Source organism: Photinus pyralis, unplaced genomic scaffold (genome assembly GCF_008802855.1).
Source record: "Photinus pyralis isolate 1611_PpyrPB1 unplaced genomic scaffold, Ppyr1.3 Ppyr1.4_LG7, whole genome shotgun sequence".
In the NCBI taxonomy this organism is placed as follows: domain Eukaryota; kingdom Metazoa; phylum Arthropoda; class Insecta; order Coleoptera; family Lampyridae; genus Photinus; species Photinus pyralis.
In genome coordinates, this window is record NW_022170738.1 from 19,221,263 (window position 1) to 19,245,555 (window position 24,293).

A 24,293-nucleotide genomic window follows, 5' to 3' on the forward strand; every position below is an offset into this window, starting at 1 on the left:
GTCCGGACGCTTTTCCCTCATTTCTAAAGGGGGAATTTGGCGTACGAAAAAGTCTGGACATTTTTTTCGGTTTAATATTGGGAACGCTCTTTTTTGCGACGCAAAGTGGCGCCCCCGCTAGAAGCAACCGTACTAATCAAATAGTAAAAGGGCCGCCATTTTGACTAACAGAAGGGGGGATTCGCGATCAGCTAGCGTTAATTGTAGAAATCTATGCTATTGTCTCGATAAACAAAAAAATAATTAATTACGGAGTAATCAGCGTAATCTTGTAATTTCAGTGGAACTGATTGTTGGACGGGAGTGTTAGTGTTTGTGCATTTTCGAGGAAATAAACCTTGTGCAAGTTGGAATCCAACAGCGTGGCTACCACCGCTTCTCTTTGTTTCTGTCACAGTTTCGTTGTAAGGTGAGCATTCCCTATTTAGATAAACGCGTTAAAGGTATTTCGTTAAATTATGTACGCGTGCTATGAAGTACTGCTCGATAATTTCGGTGGGATGTGTTGCATTACTGCTTTTACAACAGCCGCCCGCTATTGATAACCCAAAATAAATGTCGATAGTGTATTGTTTTTGCCGGTTTTCTGTTTTGCGAGCCACCCGAAATTTTGAGCCTCGAACGGTTTGGCAAAAACGGTTTTTCCATATTTATTTATCTCGATTCGTTAACGGTATTAGGTGAAAGTACTTTTACTTCGGGCGCTAGGTCAACGTTTTTCTGGTTTTCGATTAGGCGAGTGTTAAAATATTTGATTGACTTCTTCGGTCGTCCATCCATTACAAGCTGACTGATACGAAATTTGAAATGGTCGAACCCGCGTGTGGGTGTTGCAAACTGTCTGTAAAAATAGGCGCGTTTAACAGTATTCTGCAAAAACAATTAAATGCGATATGAATCAACGGCTCTTGAATAATTAGTACCTTTTTAGGAAAAGACTTGGCAATGACCTCGTTTAAAATTTAGCGATGGTATTGAAATGTTTTCATTATGCTCATATCTGAAATTATGCAAAATTGTAAAAATTTAATGTTCTTAATCTGTAAGTAGGTCACGTAGGTTACCGGGAAGGTGGGACTTCACTTAACGATTCAGCAATTCATACCGAATTTTTCGTACTTTATCGAGATTGGTTTTAGGTTAAGTACGCGAAGAAAGTAACCCATTTCGTTCGGATTACTACAACGCAACAAATGAAAGTTTTCAACACAGGCCTACATCACTTTCTACACTTGCATGCATTCCACTGTTTACTTACAGTTCTAAATTAAGCAAGGCATTGTTGATTTACTGCATAATATAAAGGCAGGTATAGATATTAATTAAAATATGTAAAGGTCGCGAGAAGGTCGTTTATTACTATAATGTGTGAAAAAGAAGACGATTTTTTCATTCATATACTTTAGGTATAATAAACGGCGATCACATTTGAGATAATGATCCATAAAATCGCGTATACTGTGGGCTAACTTTTCTAATCGTTCAATTTTTAACTTTGAGGAACGAGAGATCAACACGTGTGAATCATAGGGCATTTCCAATTAATAAACAAAAATTCATGCGTAAAGTTTGTTATTCACGCCGACACGTTGGTTAAGTACTAACAAGTATGCATTATTCTCGTATGTTTATATTTATGTAAAGTTAAGATGATGTTCTCACAGATGGCGCCATTCTAATTTTTATTAAATGCCGGATTCGGGATTGGAATTCTGTCTCGCAAGGGAAGCACATAATGGAGCACCACTCTATTAGGATTTGTATTTATGTAGAAGAATTGACAGTTGGTTCTAGTTATTTGTGTTTGTAATAAATATAACCACTTAACTTTTACCAAAACCACTAGCTAGAACGATTTCTGTACTGGTCTTCGACACCCAGGACATCCAAGGATATCCATCGTTAATTTCGCAAATATTCCAATTCCATTGGTCCCACATTCAAAGACACTATGTGAACTTGTCTCCTTAGATATTTTTCTAATTATTTTTTTTTGAGGTGTAATTAAATAAGGTAAAGACCTAATATATTTGAATAAAGGTGTATTACACCATATGTGTTTTGGTTTGCTGTAAATTGAATAGGATTTCTCATCAAAATATATAAGTTGCACAATTATTAAATTCGTAGAAGTCGAACTAGATGTACATTTGACTAAAAGACGAAAAAACGTACAAATCTGTGAACCCATACAACTTACTGTTCACCTTTGCCATAAGTTTGCGCACGTCACTGACGCGAAGTTAAAAAATGGTTAACGGATTTGACTGAATTGCTTATGTTTGGAGAGGTATTTGAAGTAGGTAAAAAACAGTAAGTGATTGAAGTTTTGATCCCGCGTCATGTGAAGTTGATCGAAACCTATCACAAGTACATACAATGTCGAGCTGTACTGAAATCAGATTGTAAAAATTTCAAATCGTTTCTTTAGTAATCGTGAGCCCGAGCGTGAGCCAAGTCAGAAATAACAGAACAGAAGAAGATATTCAAAAACCTTGTTAATTTTGGCCAAACAAGCTCGCATGCAGAGTGGAAATTTTGTCTAGAATACTGTTTATCCTCAAAAGTACAATTTGTACAAAGATGTTTTTTATGTTACCCACAATGATAAAGTGTTTGCTATCAATCTTCGTATTTAACATTTGTGATCACTGGCGTACTTCTGCGTGGCCAAGGGGGGCATATTTTTAATGGCAACTAAGTACTAGTTTTCACTACGTATTAAAGAGTACACTTTTTTGATATAGCAGCATAAAAACTTCTAAAACTAAAATTAAGGAAAATAGTTGTGTTAGTTTTATAATTTATCATATTTTAAAAAAAAAGTTCATTCTTTAATAATACCTCACGAAAAATAGTAGACTAATACCTCACGAAAAATAGTAGACGCACGCCACTGTAAGTAAATTTAAGCATGCAGATTTATCTACTTAAAAATTTTTAATGGTTTTTAAAACAATAAATTGCTTTGACATAGTGAACAAAAGAAAATCGTTTTTTTTTCAACGCAAATTAGTAAATTTGTACAATTAATTTACACAACTGATTTCCTTGATTTGAGTGCTTCTATTAAATGTGTACCTAATTATGATAAATCTTTGACTTTCTATATTCAAAAAGGTGTGCACTTTAAGAACATGTAATAAAAGTTGCTATTAAAAAATATATATACGCCTCCCCCTACTCTGCAGACGTAAGCCACTGACCATAATTTTAAAGTATGTGGATTCGTAGTAAACTTTTTATAATTTTGGATACCATAAAAGGCTTTAAAAAAATTGAAGATATATTCAGTGTTCCAGACAAAATTTCCACTCTGTATCAACGGCTTATGCTGTATTTAGCAATCATATTCAATATAGGTACTACCATAAAATGGTATAAAATAGAATTTCAAAATTCCTAACTGGTTTTGAGATTTGGAGGAACATACGTGCATAATATGTCCGTTTGTAGACACGATAACTTACTAACGGTTTCGAATTTTGCAATTCTGTTTTTAGGAATAGGTAGACAATAGTCAAGGGATTAATTGATTAAATGTTGGTCAATATTCGTCAACCGGAAGGGACTTGGTCGCTTGTTGTCTATATTGGTGCATTTTTTTTAGTTTTGAATCGATGGATTTGTAAGTATCGGGTTAACGGAATTTTAAGTATGTTAGTCAACACGTATCAATTTGAACGTGTAATGTGAAAGGCAATGACGGTTCGTGAATTAGAGCCTCGATTAGAGCACTCTACACGACCCCTTACTTAATTTTTATTAGTTTTTTTAATCGAGTGAGGTCGTTTTATTAAGCCACTTACCGAAAGGGGGAGTAAGGCAGACTAAGAGATCCTCGAAGAGATCCTTGTTCTCGTCTTGATTAGCTAAAGAAATAAAATAATTGACAGGGTAGAAGAATTGTCACAATCGAGAGTAATTTAATAAATAATCTTGAAATATTATAAATAGCACACTGTACTATAGAGATCTGAAAAGTCAATGTTTAAATTTGACTTAATTTTTAGGAAAAAGAGAATCAACTCGTAGTCTGGAAAGTTATCAATGTCAAAATAGGCTTCCGCAGAAAACAACGGATCTGTAATTGTTAAATGACTATTTAAATAAATTAATTACAATTCGATTGTATAAACAATATGTAAACAAACGTTATATGAAGGAGTCGTCAAAAATAAAAATTACCTTTGAAACTCTGGTCGTAACGGCGCTTTTCTGCCTTATCTGTAACAGATAACAACACAAACAAAAATAAAGAGGGATAGTGAATAGTGCGGCACATAAATATTGCGATAGCAATGTCTAACGTTTGACCCTCGGGCACTCGAATACATACTACAAATCGTAATTAGCACTCAATAAGAGCCAATAATTTGATTTACGTTAACTAAACAAAAGCAAATTTTGGTTAACAAAGAATTTTCCGTACAAATCGGATATATAAAAAGAATAAGCGTGACGTTGGTAACTTAAAAATGTAATTTCGAGTCTAATTGACAAAGCAACGGTCACTAATATTTTCGTATAACAAACGAATCTGAAGGATACCATGTGTTTGGAAGGTAACGCCAAAATGTAGTGTTCGTAAAATTAAAAATCTCGAAAAAGGAAAAGGTCAACGTGTCATTCCCCCGATAGGGTTTCCTGGCCCTTTTCAGTCAGAGAACCGGACTGTAAGGATGACAACGCAAAGAACGGAGTTAAGGTGCTGAGAGGAAAGAGTATTGCTCCAGTCCAGCATTCACCTCATAGATTTCAACATAAACTATGCGAAGCTACGTACGTGTGAGGCCCTGACAACTTAGACCCACTTAGAACCAAATAATAATTTTTAAAAAGTTAATATGAGCAATTTTTGAGATTCACTAATATTTTTTTCATTTTAAAATTTCTTGAGCTTTAATATTAACTACAGATACTTCTCATAATGTGAATCTAGTGGACATCCTCGGACATACATAGTTGAGTCCTATTTTCAACACTTTTGTACGGCGTTCGTAGTTCTAAGTGCTTTCAAAAAAGTAATATAGGGCTCATGTGCTCTTTTTGTTAAAATTCAAAATTGGAAAATATTCAGTCGCTTAAGGAAAATAAAAAAAATGGTTAATTTCTGAATGACTACATTTTCTTAGAGATACAGATACATACATCATTTGTATATTTTAATGTGAAATAGATTTTCATTTCAAGAATGTTAAAAAAAAATTTAAATCTTTTGAATTTATTTAAATAAAAATTGTGTTATATTTGTGAAAAGAGAATATTTACAATACTACCTTTTTAGATGAAAATATATAAAAATATATAGGGTGATTTTAAAAATTTAGGTTAGGCCCGATAACTTTTTTACTCGACCCCTTATACTTATTTTGGAAACGGTAGATGATTCAACAATCTTTATAAAGATAATAAAAATTGTTTTCTCTTGTAGCTAAGAAAATATAGGATCATTCTGAATTTGATATTTTTTTTTAATTTTCCCCCGTACAGCTTAAGCATGCGAATATTTTCAAAATTTGATTTTTACTATTTTAAGTTTGACCCAAAAAGAGGTCATAAAGCTTTTTTATAGCAGTAATTAGGCATGGAAATTTTTTTTGATATATCGATAGTTATCGATATATCGAATAACAATAGGTAGTAGAGCTAAAAAAATCGATATATCGATAGATCACTGACTATCAATATATCGATAAGGGTAGGTCTATCGATATGTCGATAACAATTGATATATCGATATGTCGATAACTATTGGTACGATAAGATTATGTTATTGTTGAGATTTCAACGAGCGCTACTATTTTTATTAATAAAATCAATTTTCGGGTTTACTCTCGTGTAAAGTTACTATTTTTAGTTCCTTGACGATATATCGATACGGTATCGATATATGGATAGTGTAACGTTATTTATAAATTCGGGTTCGATTTATATCAATATTTATTAAACAAAACTAAAACACTATAAAAACCGTACAATTTATATCGATCATTTATATCACACACACTTCGCAATTTATATTTACGCGCTCGCTCGATCTCGTTCGATAGTAGACTAACTCGATGTTCGGTCCGCAACCATTTATACACGCAAGCAATGTAAGTCCAGTACATTCTCGAATGTTCCTACAACTTCCACTATCGCGCGCGTAGAAAATTGCAGAGAATTCTGGAGCATTTCCGTTACAATAGTATTCATATATCGATAACTATCGACATATCGATAACTTTCGATATACTGGTACTTATCGATATTTCGATAGTTATCGATAACCAACTATCGACATATCGATAACTTTCGATATACTGATACTTATCGATATATCGACACTTATCGATATTTCGATAGTTATCGATACTTATCGATAGGTGAAAACAGTTATCGCCCATCCCTAGCAGTAATAATTACGAGACCCCGAGAGAGAATAAATAAAAAAGAAAAATGTCTAAAATTGGACACCCTGTATCTCGCCCTGTGCGCTCGTGCGAAACTAACTTATGTATGGAGCGATTTTTATGACATTTTGGTATTATGTCTCTCTGATAAAATCAATTAAACACGAAAATCAAATGGAACTTATGGAGACAACGCACTTGTCTGTAGGGGCAGGCGTCAAATGCAAATATCTCGAGAACGGAGTGCACTCACAAAGGGAAGTGATAAATCTTCTTGAGATGCATATACAACGACATCACTAGTAACGGAGAACGATGTTGGAAGTGGATCTCGAAGTGGATACTCTCAAAGAGAAAAGTGAAGGTCGTGGCAAAACGTATCTAGTGGTGTATGCTATATGCAACACTTCAAATGCGAATACTTCTAGAATGAAGTGTTAGAACTCGTCGGTCTTTACTATAGCGCGTTCGCACCTCCATATGCAGTATGGTGCTTATGGACATACAGTACATACTTGCCAAACGTGACAATGACAGCACAAGGAGATTATGTTTTGTTTGAATACTTCAATTTAATGAGCATTTAATCATATGTCAATTTGACATCAATGCGGTTAGAAACAAGGATTGTATTATCGAAGAATAACGCAAGCTAGTAGGAGAGGCAATTAGTCCATAAGATCCCATACTGCACCTGGAGGTGCGAACGCGCTATAGCTCACAAAATATAATTTTGTAGGAATGTTAGACACCCTGTACATTCAAAAACAATTTCTATAGATGCGCCACTACTTGTAGCGCATTTTTTAAGAAATAAAAAAAATGGGCTATTGTTTTCGTTTTGTGCGTCCGTCTGGACCCACTTTGCCGTTTTGAACTACTTGTAGGGAAATGACCCTAGAGTCTTGAAATTGTTTGACAGACGGCCATCAAATTTCGCTGTCGAAAGGGGGGGTCTCCGCTTTTGCATACGCATGCCTTTAGTGGTGCCAAGTAAAACTTGAATTGAGTGTGGGCGGGGGGGGGGTCATCACACTTCTCACCTCTGTACAAACTACAACTTTCCCGCGCGATTTTTTTCGGGACCGAGTAGGGGGGGGGGGGTTAGAAAGTAATTTTGTCTTTCATGGTACTCTAATGAAAGGTCTGAACGAAAGGAATTCATTTCTATCAACCATAGTTCTCCTCGGCGGTTGGGACGTCTGGAAGAAATCTGTCCATTGGTGATGTCATTTATACTTTAAGAGCGAATATTTCGAAAACGGTTTGTCGGAGGAAAGTACTTTTAAAGGCAAAATGAATCGACTGGATGAGACATACCTATTGGTGAAGCAAATACCTTGACAACGAAGTGTCGAAAGAGGGTACTCATAAAAGGCAATCTATTGGTCAAGCTTTCAGTGCAAATATCTGCAGAATAGAGTGTCGGAGGATTTTGAACGTGTGCCAGGCGGCCTTTAAATGTTGATATCTTCATTAATTATGTACCAAGAAAGTCAACATCGATAGCATGTATACTACCTTATAAGTGATAATAACCCAACCATTTACTTAGGCTATTTCGGTTTAAAAAAATGCGCTTTATCTGCACAAGAGTTGTGCACAATTTATACCAGGTATGAGGAAAGACTGGCACGGTAGACCGAGCGGTAGACACCATGCAACGAGAGTAGGGTGGACTGTCTAGTGTGAAACGAACTTGAACTCGCTTACTTAATTATCAAGATGTTGCGGGTGGCATATGCAGAAGAATTGCATGTGGTTACTTTTCAAAACAAAATAGATTAAAGAACCTGTACAATTGTTACGACGCATTCTTTTTACGCAAACACGGTCAAAAAGAACCAATATACGAAAACTCCCAAATAAATACAAAATATTTTGATGTTTCTTTAATTAAAAAAAATACTGAAGACCATAATGTAACCAAGAATAATCACAAGGTAATGTTGTTCAGGATTAGGTGGCAATGGTGGGCAAACGTTTGAACTTCATGACCGAGAACTAAAAATTGACACTTAACGAACGATGCATGGTTAGAATTTGAGTGAAAATTGAAGTTCATCAATTTTCTTTAGAAAGGGGTTCAAACACATTTTTGATGGCCTACAACTACAGATTGATACTCCACGATAATCATTTGAGATAAGTAAGTTTCTAATTTTGGATTCATTCTTTTCACGTTCAAAGGCCAAATAAATAACATAGTTGGCATCGGAATTTTTGCTTAGGCTCGCATGTGAGTGGAAATCGTGGGACTGGCATGTGGTAGTTTGTATAGAATTGGGAGTTGCGTAGCATGAATCCGCACCGTTTACTGGAAGGCACTTTTTGCATTATTTTGAAACGTGAGGTATGGGGAAATTCCTTTTAAAAACAAAACGTCACGATAGAACATTTCCGCGCGACCTTGTTGTCTTATTAAAATATTGTACAATCGATGCTTATTATGAGTTTTGATATAATATTTTGAGTTTTCTTTCCGCTTTTTCCTTCCCTCTAAGTGAATACTGCAGTGCTTGCTTGTATTTGAATTTCATCTTGATTTCCAGCAGTCCAGCCGCTAGCTTTCCGATCGGTATCGTCCGGGAACGAACACAAATAGATCGAAGAATGGCATCCCATTGAAAATAAAGTAATAGATTCGAACTAGATAATCGTGAAAATAAAGCAATAGACGTCATTTCGGAAGTAAACAAATGACTATCGAAATTGTGAATTGCCTCTGAGGATGGATTTTATTAATTTTCAATAATGTTGTTTTTCGAGCTATGGTTTGATTAACGATTTCGATGTAGTGCAGGATGTAAAAATATCACGGTCGATCGTAAAAAAACAATATTGCAATATTAGGTATACATATGTACTATGGGCTGCAAGTACAACTTATCAATCGTTACGTTTTTGGACGAATTAATGACCGATTAAGTGCTCAGTTTTTTATTGGAAAAAAGCGCACGAGGACGACAGGCAACCCAACGCTAATTAGTTTCCGAGGAATTTGTTAATAATGGTAATATTATCGTTAAGTTGTTGTCAGTCACAGTGTATCCGTAGTTTACAAAGTGCCGGAAACTGAAGTTTTGTTAGTAGTTTGCCTGGCCAGCTAACTTTGTTAAAGGTAGTTTAGATTGCTCTGGCCACCGATTAAAGCCATTGAAGCTTATTGAATTATAATTAAAGTTCTACCGCTTTAGCGCTACTTTTCCATTTGAATAATTACCTTGTAATCGAATTCCGATTTAGGGAAAAAGAAAACAATATCCGTATCACAAGTTCCACATCGTCAAACTCTTAATTAATAATCTTTCGAAAATACGCAATTCAAGCGTGTATTAGCATGACAAGACTATAGCTCGACGTTACTATTATTATTTAAACTCAGAGATGATATCCTAGTCCCTATCCCTCTAGCTTTATCTTCACTTCCTTAAGGTTCAAGATTTTTCTGGGACGAGAATTTTGGAGAATTCTTTTTCCCAATGAGTCTGGGTCTTGAAGTCATTTATACCCCTCACAATGGCACGTATGTGGAGAGGTGTTTCTCTCCCCCCCCCCCCCCATGCCCCCATTTGTACAGGGTGTCCCATTAATAATGGTCACAGGCTATATCTATGGAACCGTTAATTGCACAGGTTCGGGAATAAAATTTGGTTAACAAAAGGGGCCAAGAGAAATCAGTGGAAGTTTCTAGCTTCGCCGCTAGAGGGCGTTAAGTAGAAAAATGACTTTCTCAAATATACCCAACAAACATGGATAAAAAATACATGCATAGCAATCTTGTATCTATTTTGCATCATTTTGATGCAGCACAAATTGCTCTAGCACATGAAATATGAGGGGCGGGGAAAGGGGAACATCCCTTTAAGGAATTCAATGTAACTTCGGATTAGGTTAACAGATTTTCACATAATAGGTCTTGTTGGAAAAAGCTCTCTTCGTGGAATCCGATTTTACACGAATAGAGTCTTTTAGTAAATGTGATGAGTGGTAGAGGGCGCGATGTGACATTAACATAAACTTTGCAGTTTTTTTTTTAAATTTCAAATGGAACGATAGCATTATTATATGATATTATCAAATAAGATGAAAACCGCATTTTCATATCTGTTTTCTAAGTAGAGATACGGCGAAAATGCGTACATTCACAAATTTTAATTGCCTGAACTCTAAAAATTTTATTACTTTTAATAATATTCAGATTTATACATTTTAAAAAGAGTTATATCCAAGCATTTATTTTTTATTGGTATTTTACCTTAGGACGTACTGCGCCATGCTACTGAAACTGGTGCTCTAACGCTACCCTTCAGATCTCTAAATACCAATTCTAATTCCTTCCTTATCAAATATGGATCATACTAAGTGGTTTCCCACTGAACTGGAGCAAATTGTATCTGATGGGGTTCGACTTGTGGCTGAGGATAACTTTTTTTATCGCGCCGAATTTGCTCTGAGATTGTCCTTTGATCGTAACTGTAAGTGATGATTCCTTTTCGCGGTTTCCTAGTCCCTGCTCATAATGCGCGGCCGATATTTTCTACACAATTTACGTAACTTACACAAAAATAATAAACTAAAAGAAGACAAGCAACTGCTATTGGGTTAAGCGAATTTGTATACGCGTGTATGTGAATAAAGAGTAGCATATAAATAAAGTTTGCGGAAAAGATATAAATAACGTCTTTCAGTTGGTGTGCCGATCTGGTCTATAAATAGACGATACAATACAAATTTAGCACCTACTCGACCATTCAGACAGAAAATAAATTAGCATCCTTAAACACCTCTCGAGTATTGCACAATTTTACCTGAAACATAATTTGTTTTTAAAACAATTCCTCTTTCCCATCAAAATAGCCGCTATTATACATATTTATTGTGACGACAGGTGACTAATTTTTATCGCACGTTCGAATACAGCGACCCAAGTACATAATTCGAAAAGCATGAGAATGAGGGTACCAACTTTTAAAAATCGCGTATTATGTGAATATACAATAGCGGCAGCGCAAACCAAATCTACGTGGTTTCGAATCTTTTCGGGAGTTCCCCATGGGTCCTACTTTGGGCCATCGTCGTGTATGAGCAAGTTGCGAAACGTTGCAAAATAGTTTGTGTAGTTAATTGGTTTGCTTGCTCTCTTTCTAAATGTCGCAACGCGCATGGGATTTGCATTTGCTTGTTTCTATACAGAGCAAAATGTTCAACAGAAACAATTCCTTGGTGTTTTTAAGAAAAATTTATCTATTTATTTTCATTGAAGTTATCTTTTCTATTACTTCTTTTTGTTATTTTAGCAAGTATGCATTACACGTAAATTCCTACCAATAAATCGCAATTTTTTTTTATTTGAACATCAATGTATATAGGTACCTAGTCCAGTACTTGAGATCCATGCAATATATGGTTGTAATCTTCTCAAAAGCATGGTCATCAGATGTCTCATATCCCGAATTCGCAACGAAAATGCATTACTTTGTGTTGAATTTCAGTTTGAAAACTCGCTCCTGAAAATTGGCTTTCATTTTTTTCTAGAAAATTCGCTATATAAATAATTTTGCTTTGCGCATGCGCGTTTGTTTTTGAAATAGTTTGTTATTCAATGGGTCTATGTGTATACATTTATTATGTAAAGGTTGATATGTGTAGATTTAATATCGAATTCACAAATTTTGATATATTTTGAATCCAAACTCTCCAAAGTCCGAAATTAGACTTTTCCGTCATCACTTCGTATACCTAGGGAAAACCACATATTTAAAAAAATGGAGCGTACGAGCTACGTAGATTAAGCAAACCTCTCGCCAGGAAAGATTGCCGGTCATAGAACACTTGATCCCGGTCTACAATCTATGTTTTTCTAAAGATGTGAGCGACTTCCGGGATAGTATCGTGTCATTGTTGAACAAAAAGACTTTTCGTTCAACATTGGCATGATCCTATTCCGGAAGTCGCTTGCATCTTAAGAAAAACACATTTTGTAAATCGACACAAGGTGTGCTGTGATCGGCAATCTTTCCTGGCGAGAGTTATAATGAGATTAACTCTGTACCGGTTGCCATCGTGGTCGTGTCACACTTTAAGGAGCGGTAGGTGGACATGTCATACGCGTATGTTCATATAATAATTTTTCTCGTGAAGTTCCTTTTTGTACCTCGTTACAAAAATGAGTAATCTGGTCTGGACTTGTTTCCATCGCCAAAGGAATGTAATGGTCTTGAACTTGGCGCGTGCGCAGATCTCAAGGTTAAAGTGGACACGCGTTAGTTTCCTATTTCAGGTATCGTGGTTTCGAATCCCAACGCAAATAATAAAAAATTTTCTCCGACGACGTCTGTGTCTTCCTTTACTTATTTCAAATTAATTTTTATGCACCAATTGCGAACTAATTTGGATTTTTAAACTAAAGGTGAATATTATTAATATTAGGATTAACTACTGCTTTATTACTTTGAAGAAATTTGACACGTTATCGAATGATAGAGAAAGTATACGGTACGGTATATGATCCACGTACATTGCTCGAGCATTGTCTACAAAAATAAATAGGATCAGTTGAAAATATCCGTTGTTCAATGTGCATTTTTTATTATTACGCACTGAATACATTTTTGAGTCGTTTTAATACTGAATCCTGAATTTTTCCCATTTCATCATTTTTAGCCTCTTGTACAGGGTGTTTTTTTTGGGAACTTTAGTTGAACGTTTCTGGGAAAGTAAAATAGGTAGGTTTTTAAAAATTTGTACTTAGGAGTTACTGTGAAGGCCAAATCGATGTAGAATATTTTCATATTCATATCATATTCATATTTTCACGTCCGGAAATACCGGAAGTGGCTAGTAACTTCGTTATTTTAAATGGCAATCCCTATTTTTTATTGTATTTTTGGATTCTACGTGATATTTCAGTTCTTTTGATAAACACATGTCGGTATCTAGCATTTATGGTTTTTAAGTTATTTTGACTTTAAGAAAAAAATGGCGGATGCAGATGGTACTTTGATAATTGATTACTTGAAAACGGTTGTGGTCATAGTAACCCATTTTTATCAGTGCTTAGAGAATGAATAGGGCTTTCTTTTAGTGTACCTACTTAAAAAAAAGTTACGTTGCGGACAACCGCACCTATGGAGATCCAAAGTTATGAAACTTCCGAGGAAACTTCAAAGACTAAAAACTCGGTTTTTTTAAATGGAATGACCATTTTCTTCATGAGATAAAGAATCTAAATGGGCATATTTTGACAATACATGTTCCTGTATCTAACAGTTTCTGACTTATTCCCATTTTATTGAATTGACACTATTTTTTCGGATTTTCTTTTTAGTAGTCGGTCATGATTTTATAACAATCGAATTTTAAACAAATCTAGTGACACCAATCCGTCACCTGTTATAGGTTAATATAAGTTTTTCAAAAATCGAAAAATGTCTCGCAGTGGTTTCACATATTTTGGAATTTCATTGCTATTTATATGGTAAAATGGACAGAATCACGACGCGTGCTTGCTGTGCATTTATTCGAACACTGGAACGAAATTGTATGAATTTTGGAAATGTTGCACCCCCAAATGCACTACAAACCTTTGAAGCACAAGTGATACAAAGCTCTACAAGAGAATATTTAAGAAAATGAATTGAATTGGGTTTGCAACACGAAGGCTCTCATTTTGAGCATGTGTTGAAGAAGAAAGGGTTTATAAAATAATTTGATCCTATTTTCATATAAGTTTTTGTTTTCCAATTATAGCTGATCAAGTGATCACATTCTTGTTTTTTTTATTAATTAATTATTTAGACTAAAATCAATGTTATTAAAGAATCCTTTCCTTGATTTGTTTAAAATTCGATTGTTATAAAATCATGGCCAAGTATTAAAAAGTAAAAAGAAAATGCGAAAAAAAATGGTAGCAATTTAATGAAATGGGAATAAATCAGAAACTGTTAAAGATAGCTATAGGAACATGTAATATTAAAATATGCCAATTTCGATTCTCCAGCTCATGCAATAGTAAGAACGTGGTCATTCCATTTAAAAAAACTGAGTTTTTAGACTTTGAAGTTTCTTAAATTTGAATCTCCATCGCACCGGTTATACGCAACTGAACTTTTTTTAAGTACACTAACGCCCTATACATTCTCTATGCACTGATAAAAATGGGTTGCTATGACTACAACAGTTTTCAAGTAATCAATTATCAAAGTACCATCTGCATCCGCCATTTTTTTCTTAAAGTCAAAATAACTTAAAAACCATAAATGGCAGATATCGACATGTGGGTATCAAAAGAACTTAAATTTCACGTAGAATCCAAAAATGCAATAAAAAATAGGGGTTGCCATTTAAAATAACGAAGTTACTATCTACTTCCGGTGTTTCCGGAAGTGCGGTAATTTTCAAAAATATTTTACATCGATTCGGCCTTGGGAGTAGCTCCTAAGTACACATTTTTAAAAACCTACCTATTTTACTTTCCCAGAAACGTTTAACTAATGCTCCCAAAAAAACACCCTGTATAGTTACAGCCATGAAAATGTACCGCAATGTTGACTGAAATAACACAAACTACCAGACAGGTATATGGATGGACTTTTTTATACGGTGAGCAAATGAAAGTCCGTCGCCCTCTCCCCTCCCTCTATTTAACTGGTGAACCGTTCGATATATTACCACGAAATTTAGAACGGTGCAACACGACACAATTCATTGCAGATGATGGAGCAGTCCTAGCTTCTGATAATGGCCCAGCTATTGTCAATCTAACTGAAATTCAAATGCGTATGGCGAAAAAATGGAGAATAAAAATTAACGACACAGAGTCTGTCCATGTGACGTTTACCGCCAGATGGGAAACCTGCCCTACTATCCAACTAAGTAATCAACCACTGCCTCAAGAAGAGGAAGCCAAATATCTTGGACTATGTTTTGGTAGAAGACTTACCTGGAGAAAACACATCTTTACCAAGCGTAAACAGTTAGGACTGACCCTTACCAAAATGTATTGACTCCTTGGACGTATTTACCACTCAAAATAAACTGCTACAAAGTTATATTGAAAAACCAATTTGGTCAAACGGGATCCAACTCTGGGGCACCGAGTCTACTTACAACATTGAAATACTCGAGCAGTTTCACGCGAAAGCGATGTGAATGGTAATAAGCGCGCTTTGGTTTGTATCTAATGCGGTAATTCGAAGAGATCTCCAAATATATATATAAGTATAACTTATTCGTTTGGAAATAATTGCGTATAATTATTGTAAAAGTTTATGTCCGGTCAGTGCGATAAGAGTTTGTTACCGCTGCGTAAAGGTAATTAATTTCACGATAAGCAGAGGTTTTTTTCGCCGGACAGTTATTCAAAGACGCGAATTAATTTTGGTAAGGAAGTAGTCGAGTTTGATTTTGGAAAGACAGTCCGTCTTTATTAATGGTAAGTTCTTGGTGTACAAGAAAGTTAGAGAGTGTTTAAAGAGTTTATAATGCGTCGTTATAATCCAAATTAAGTTGAATCGTTGATCACGCTTACGAAAAAAATAGCCTGAGTTGGGTCAATAGTGCGGTCGAGTTTGTCATCTGGCCCTGAGTGCCTATATTTATTTCAACTTTATGGATTGAATATGTCGAATAAATTTTGGTCCGTCTGTAAATGATTAGCTTTGTGTTCAATTGAGATTGAGCCCAAATTACACCTAAATAAGAGTTCTCATGTCAAATTTGTCTATTCGTATCCAGGATTGTTGGAATTGTGAGGGTGGTCAAGGCTGCTGAGTTTCTCAAATTAATAGGGTTAAGTCAACATTGACATTTTTCGTAGTAGCAGATACCAGGCGTACCTTGGAAAAATGTTATAGTCAGGAATTTGAGGTACGGTAGATTAAGCATGATTAATTCTTATTTTTTTGCATTGTATATGATCGCTGAATGGTTATTGCTAACTTCACATTAAATGTGCAAATCTGCCGGTGTGGTATGATGTAATTTTCTTAAAGTTTCTTAAGTTGACTTAATCAATACAGCTGAATGCTAGGCTAATTTTAAAATTTAGAAATTCTGTTAATAAACTTGAAAGAGTTAATTGTAACTTTTATTTGTAAGTACCTACATATCGTGTTCGCAAACAAAATACGTAAATACTACTGTTGCTTCATTGCGTGCACGCCTTTAAACGAAAAGATAAAAGGTCGTTTTAAACGAGTAAATTTAAATGTTTAGCTAGATATGCAAAGTTGTGAATCAAAAGTTTTATAATATGAAATTAAGCCACCGAAAACTTTGTATACGCCGCGCCGGTATACGGAATTAACAAAAACTGTCAGCGCGTCAAAAGAGTTACGAACTTTAAATTGTCTCTCCGTAAAAAAGTTTAATTCGTTAAAAATTTATACCGAAGTATGAGTAAAGTTATAAATCCAAAACTTTTTAAAACTCCCCAAACAAAAAGTTTAATTGTTCTCTAACAAAAAGTATAATCATTAAAAATGCATCGGCCTGATACATATTTCATAAAACTTTGTTCTTCGGTATTAAAATAAAAAATAATTAAATTTCAACTACCCAACTACGAATAAAAGCTCCCGGGGGAGGCACAGGCGAAAAGGTAAAAGTGCGAAACCAGCATAAATACTTATCGAAAGAAAAAAAAAACGTTTTAAAACTGCAACGGGCAGCGCAAAAGGCAGACTCTACAAAGCGCTGACTACACACGAGTGAAAAATGGCAAGCCAATAAAGTGAGGAGGGATTTTTTTCGAATAATTGAGTAATAAACAAAATGCAATTCAGCAAAAACCACACTAAAACTGCACAATCTGCTGACCTAAACGCTGAAAAATACGCCGACCTTGCTAGACTCAGATCTTATACATCCAACCTCGATAATAAATGCCCCTGTTTTTCTACTGTAACGGTACCGAATTTAATTATATCGGACGCGGATTCGTCAATTTTCGTGAAGATAAACTGTAGGTAAATTCGAAAGAAAATAAAACGTTGCTCGCGTCGTTACAAAACACGAATCGGATCGATCGATATGCAAACTTTTGCTTTTTATTGTAATTGAATTGTTTTCCTCCTTCATAGGAATGAAGTTTAACTTTTCCATTTAATTGTTTATTACTCGGCTCAAATGTTTAGTTACTTGTTTAGGCATGTTGAGCGGCTTTCTATGAAAATGCGGACGAGCTTGAGTGAATAAAGTCCATCATCTCTACGAGGCCGCAACACCTGTCCGATTCTCTCACCTGGCGATTACAATCTCAAAGTGCGCTCTCCATCGCAAGAAATGTTGGTATAACAAATGAACTTAATGACTCGTATCTAATTTGATAGGTTGCTATTCATTCCGCCTATTTTATTATCGTAACTTTTCCTTGCCCAATAAGTTTTTTTATACGCTCGAAACTTCTGCTGCACTGAAACTCGATTGTAAACTTTCGAAAGATTTGTCTCAAAATTGTATTCCGAATTTATGCACGATTAGGAACACATAACGGACACTCAAAGTTGGACACGTTCTCCGTTTGTCCAAGGACGTAGATACTTTTACACAGTATTTAGGGTATGTCAACTTGGATTATTTACATAAAACCGGCGATTGGTATACCACCTGAATTTTGATAAAATTGAAGTCTAAATCTAAGTCTATTTCGGTGGGAAAAACGTCTAAACGCATTGTCTTGATACTTTACTGCGCTTTTCGATGATTTCAAACATTACTATTGTAATTGTATGATGGCCAACGGACGAATATTTTGTGCCTTTTGAACAGTAGGTGTCAAAATCTTTAAACTACTACAGGTTTCAAGATACTTAGTTCGTTCTTTTTGCTTTCGGTAGCTTATACCTCTGGCACCTCCACCAAGAAAAATATAGCTTATAAAAAAACAAACAATAGTCTATATATGAAGTCTGTAGACCCAGTAGAAGCAAAGTTGTAGCTCATGAAAAGTAGGTTCTCATTCGTCAAGTTCCAAATCGAGTACTTCAACGTGCAATAATCAAAAAATGAAGCACTTTTCGGGGAAAACTTATAAATACTTTTTTAAAGTGTTTGAAAAAACCTTTCTTTTTGTTTTTAAGAAAAGTCCCTAGCATCACAACTAAGTGAGTTTACTTTATTTATGTATTGTTTATATGATGTGTAAGTTTGACCGGTGCAAAGTGCTTATTTTTGAAAAAATGTAGTCCCGAAGTTAAAAAATTTTGAAATTTTGAAAAATTGCCTTTTTTTCAAAATAACTTCAAAAGTATTAGTGATACGAAAAATTTACAAGAATAAAAAAAAGTAGCTCATGCTTTTCTGATTGGTTTTCTGTAAAACAAAAATTGATTAATATATGGCTATTCAAAGTTTGCATACACTCGTCATTAGTGACTCATTCGAGCCCTTTCAACTACAACCCTTTCAAAAATAAGGGTTTAAAAAAAATTAATTTGAATAATCTTATAGCTTTTAAAAAACCTACAAAATGGTTTTTTAAAGCACTTCGTAGCTTAAAAATTAACCGATTTATGAGTAAAAAACCAATCACATATTTAATACATCAAAACGCATTGTAAGATACACATAATGTGCTATTAAGGCACAGACATACTTTCACCCATCCTTACAAACTATATATACAGTGTGTAAAGCGATGGGGTATACAAGTGAATTTTTTTAAAATATTAATTTATGAAAAAAATTTATTCTTCATGATATTTTTTGCTTGCTTTGAAAGTACCAATAACGTTTCGATTGTTTGTAGTTTGATAGCAATACGCTATCTTGATTATAATGTAGAATAACTTTCAATAAAAAAATTAATTTTATTATTTTTCCAGATTTCTATAAATAAATTATCGAAACGTTATTGGTACTTTCAAATCAAGCAAAAAATATTATGAAGAATAAATTTTTTTAAAAATAATATTTAGAAAAAATTCCCTTGTATACACCCCATCGCTTTACACACTGTATGTGTATGTATTTATATAAATCATACAGTGCGATCAATAATGAGTTGCTGCGCCGCTTCAATAAATTATGACGTTAGTAATCATTTGCCGCAACAGGCGTGGTGCAGCAATATTAAAACATAACCTTAAACTTCAATAACAAACCAAAGTATACTTTTCACGTTTAACCATATTTAATCTAAATCAACGATTTAAGCACCTTGTGAGTTTCTAAATTATGAGAAACTACTCAAATAGCAAATTACTACAAAAATTGAAACGATTTTATTTCTTTTACAACTCGTTAATATCGAAGTAATTGGGTAAATTACATGCACACTATATAACAACTGTCCGAAGTGCTCGCCACCATTATTAAGACAGGGATCCACTCTTTTCTTCATGTTTTCGAAGACGGAATGTAACTACAGTTGCGTAATGTTTCAAACGGCAGCTTTTATACCTGCGCGTAATTCGGCAATGGTGTGTAAATGGTTCCGAATACGTTGCAAACTCGTAAATTTGCATTAAACCAATTGCATGCAATAATTTAGAGGGCTTTGTCCAGACGTAGTGCGACACGTTCCGTTTAAGATACCGTTTGTCGAGGCGGCTTTTTCGGAATTTGCTCAAGAGGTTTCTCGTAACTCCTATATACACAAACGTATCTAGTACTGCCAAACTCAATTTTCGTATTTAGTCCCATTACGGAAACAGGACTGCAAATGCGTCTTATTCTCTTCTAAAGTAAAAAGCATGTCGGAGTAAACTTATTACCTTTTACACGCTACAACTAAAAAAACGTTTGTTTATAATTTATAAGTAATTTACCCACCTTGTAAATATTCGAAAGAAACTGGTAGACTTGAAAAAAGCCGTTTTGAAATGGACGAAAGTTAAGAAGCACAAATCGGAATTCTAGGTTATGTTTTTGTTTTGTATTGGTACACATATACCAGGTTGCGGCAAATGATTACTAATGTGGTATTTTATAAGAGCGGCGCAGCATATGATTATTGATCTCCCTGTATTTTCGGTTTCCTCGTGTAGTTTTTTTATTAGATAATTCGACGTTTCGAAGGTCTACTTTGCCTTCTTTATCAAGAATTACAGATTGTGACTTCGATTTACAATTATATGGTTAATAGGAGTAGTTTCCACCCCTAAAAAATAAACAGCAACCAACGACACAAGTCCAATTTTGAAGTGGAGGGTAAGAATAACGTAAAACCAAATTTCCATGCAAATCAGTGGAGTGAAAGTATTCTATAACATTGTTTTAATTATAACTATTTTAGAGGTAAGATTTAGTTAGGGGTTAAACTGTGATAAAATCTTAAGTTATGTTGTTAATGTTAATTGATATTTATTCACTCCTTTAAAAGATGATTTGAATCAATTACCCGCTTTAATTTACAATTATAAAATTTTTCCTAATGGGGGTAGTTTTTTCCCCTAAAAAATAAAAAGTAACCTTAGGCTCAAGTTCAACTTTGAAGTGGAGGGTAAGTAGAACCTAAATCCAAATTTTCATGCGATTCGGTGGAGACGCGGAAAATTACACAGTATCGCCGTATTCCACGTTCATTTACTAGCGTATTATAGTAAAAGACAAGCATATCGCATATTGTAAGAATCAGATATGCGCATACGCAAGCTGCGCAATGTCAATTTTCTTATTTATGGAGATATTTTTTTTAAGTTTTAACAAACAAATTTTAAAGGCAATCATCGAGATATATTAAACTACAGTTGTGCGCAAGCGCAGACTGCGCAATGCTAAGTTTCTTGTAAATATTTGTGCCGTAACTTTCTACGAGTTCAAGGATCAGCCCCAGTTGCACCAACAAAATTAAGCCTTGCTTAAAGTTTAAAATGTATGGCAACGATTATTAAGACAATCGTTGCTATGGTATTTAAGTTATGCTTAACTTTAAGGAATACTTAATTTTGACGGTGCAATTGGCCCTAAGTGCTATTAAATATGAGTCGGATTAAAGGTCTGTGTTTATTACTAAGGTTTGTTACATAATCTGCCGTTTTCAAAATAAGTATACGGGGCCAGGTAAAAAAGTTATCGGACCTAACCTCATTTTTTTGAATAATTTAATCTAAAAAGATTGCATTAATATGCTAATATGTTTAATAATTCGCTTCCAAAATATAGCACACCAAAAGAGGTTCAAATGTATCAAAACAATACCAAAAAAAAATTTTAAATTCTGACATTTTTGAAAAAAATCTAAAAACCGAAGCATACAACTTTTGCTCATAACTCAAAAACAAAAGACTGTCGAGATTTGAGGTCAATTCTTTTCTATTATACAGCCTGTTCCTAAATATGATGATTTAAATACGGAAAGGGATAATTTTTTGGCTTATTTTATGACTAAAAGTTGGCCATCTTTACGAACAGCCTGTATTTTACCTAAAATCACACGGGCTGCGAACTGTATGCGAGGACTGTATGCGGCCAAGTTTCCAAACAAAGCAGAAAATCAAATTCTTATTTTACAATCTACCAGTGGCGCACCCAAAAAAAGTTTAGTGGTAAAAAATGGAACATGGCCCCTGAAAAAACAATACCCTGTAGAAAGATTCTCGCGTAATGAAAATGTAAGTCTTCATTGGGATTTTTCCTCGAATTTTTCGTAGTAGCAGATTCCGTACGTGCCTCGGAAAATTTTATAATCAAAATTCTCATGTAAACGGTATGATTTAAAAATTATTCTCGCCACGCCGACTTCCGTTTTCTGTTCGTAGATCTCGAAAGCTACGGTACCTAAAAACTTCACAGGTTGGTCCTTATGTCACGTATCGGCGTACAAAACCCCGTTTGTTTGACAATAGAAACCACCCAGCGTTGATCTTAAATAATTTGATCATCGCCATCTACTTGTAATACAGGGAATTTCTCGATCAATACTGTTTATATACACTCAACAGATATTTTGTAGCGAAGCAATGCAGAAAAACAACCGTTAGGAAAATAATCCGTTTCCTAGGTATAAACTTTACCGTTATTTACTCCTCGAGTCCTTGGCTAACGATATTAGTTCATAATATCAATTGTGCGGCGAAAGGGAAATTGCAATCTTATATCGGGTGATCAAAAAGAACTGCAGACAGTTTAAATTGGGCACTTTAAGTTTTTAACGTTTTTTACTTAAGGAATTGGCAAACATGTTCAGAAGGCAGTTTATTTATGTATTAGTGATTAAATTGATCCACCACTGCTTTTACATAAATGACATTTGGTATGTTACCAACTTTATAAATGTTTCGATTTACGGGAAATTCAAACTGTCCGCACTACTTTTCGATCACCCGGTACTTAACGTTTTACGCGTCTGGTATTAAATAATTATTTTGGCACACGCTTAACTTACTAACAATCGCTGGCGGAACGCCAATAATCCACATCTAAAATAGAAGAAATCACATTAGAATAATCCACAGAATACTTTATTGGATTCGTTCAGTTTTTAATTTTCTTTTATTACGCTCGTAAATTGCGAAGATTTTTTTGTGGCCGTTGCCCTACTTTTCTCCTTTCTCGCCACACGAGACAAATCGCATTTATTATTCTTTATGTGGGGAAATTGAAATTAGGCGTTCGCCAAGAATTCGTTGAATTTTGTCCAAAAATTTATGTATTATTTTCATTTTCCAATGCGTTTACGTGCTGCCAAGTGTAATCACTCAAAAACCACTTTTCGATCCGTGTAACAGTTGAAGTAGTTAAATTGAGCGAAGATGTCCGTGACTGGCCATATTATTAATTGGGAGATTAATAGGGTTGTGAGTCTATTGGCTGCCCGTCTGTATGCCTTCACCGGGCATGTTTTACAACTTCACTTTAATGGAGCGCTGGGGGGACAATAGTGTATTTTTTTAAATTTTACTGTGCTATTTCATTACTCGGCTGCAAGGTCCAAGGTTGCTTCTTTATTTTAGTGCTCGCAATTGAGATGTTATAGCTTCATTCATTTTTTGTTTTTGTATACCTGCCTTTAGTTCATATTTTATGTTCTAATAACCGTTTCGTTTCACTTTGTTCAATATAAATTCTTTTAAACGTTATTAACGTGTACTGATGTCCATTATTTACTTAGCACTATTTTTAAACCAAACATCGGCATGGTCAGGAATTAATATAATGTTATACAGGGTGGTGACTTGCGTAACGCATCATAGAGATTTCAATGTAAAATTTCTAACATGTGATTATTAGCTCCCCAAATTATTTTAGAGCAAAAATGTTTTTTGTAGAAAAATTTTTTTTACGCCAATCAACCGTATTACGTAGTTTTCAATTTTTTCATAATAAAGACGGAAAATTGGAAATATAAAACCCGCATCTTTTTCAATAATCTGCAATGCCATGGAATTTTCTAAAACAAAAAGATGTCTAGTTATCAATTAGCAGCAGTTCGAAATGGATTTTATGATCGACTTGGTTACTCTCTTGCAGTTAATGGTGACTTATTCCAACATTTATTGTAAATTGTTATTAGGAAACCGTTTTTAGTAATTTGGTCATTCTTTATGTTGAATTCGCTGTTCTAAATATAATACTTTTTGATAGAATTTGATTTGTTTTATGGCAGACATTCCATGGCATGACTGATATTGGCGTAGTTTCTGTATTATAAAATTCCATGGCATCACAGATTATTGAAAAAGATGGGGGTTTTATTTTTCCAATTTTCCGTCTTTATTATGCAAAAAATTGAAAACTAATACGTTTGATCGGTATAAAAAAAATGTTTCGGGGAAGTTTCGATTGGGTATTAGGAAATCTAGAGTCACATGAATGAATGGTCCAAGTGTATTATACCTGCATCTATTTCTTATGGGGAAAAAAGTAATAAACTTGAACGCAAAATTTTACTTTTGCTGTCTAACGTCAATTGAATTGTTGCCTTCCATTGAATGTTAATTACGATTTTTC

At 34.5% G+C, this 24,293-nt stretch overlaps 1 protein-coding gene across 2 annotated transcripts in view; it reads left to right on the plus strand.

The window, feature by feature from the left end:
* Positions 1 to 292: 292 nt before the first annotated feature.
* Positions 293 to 24,293, plus strand: part of LOC116177246 (C-terminal-binding protein) — a 64,667-nt gene continuing 40,666 nt past the window's right edge. For both annotated transcript variants that reach the window (XM_031496164.1, XM_031496165.1), the window contains exon 1: positions 293 to 409. The gene's annotated coding sequence lies outside the window, so the exon portion shown is untranslated. The remainder of the gene's footprint in view (positions 410 to 24,293) is intronic.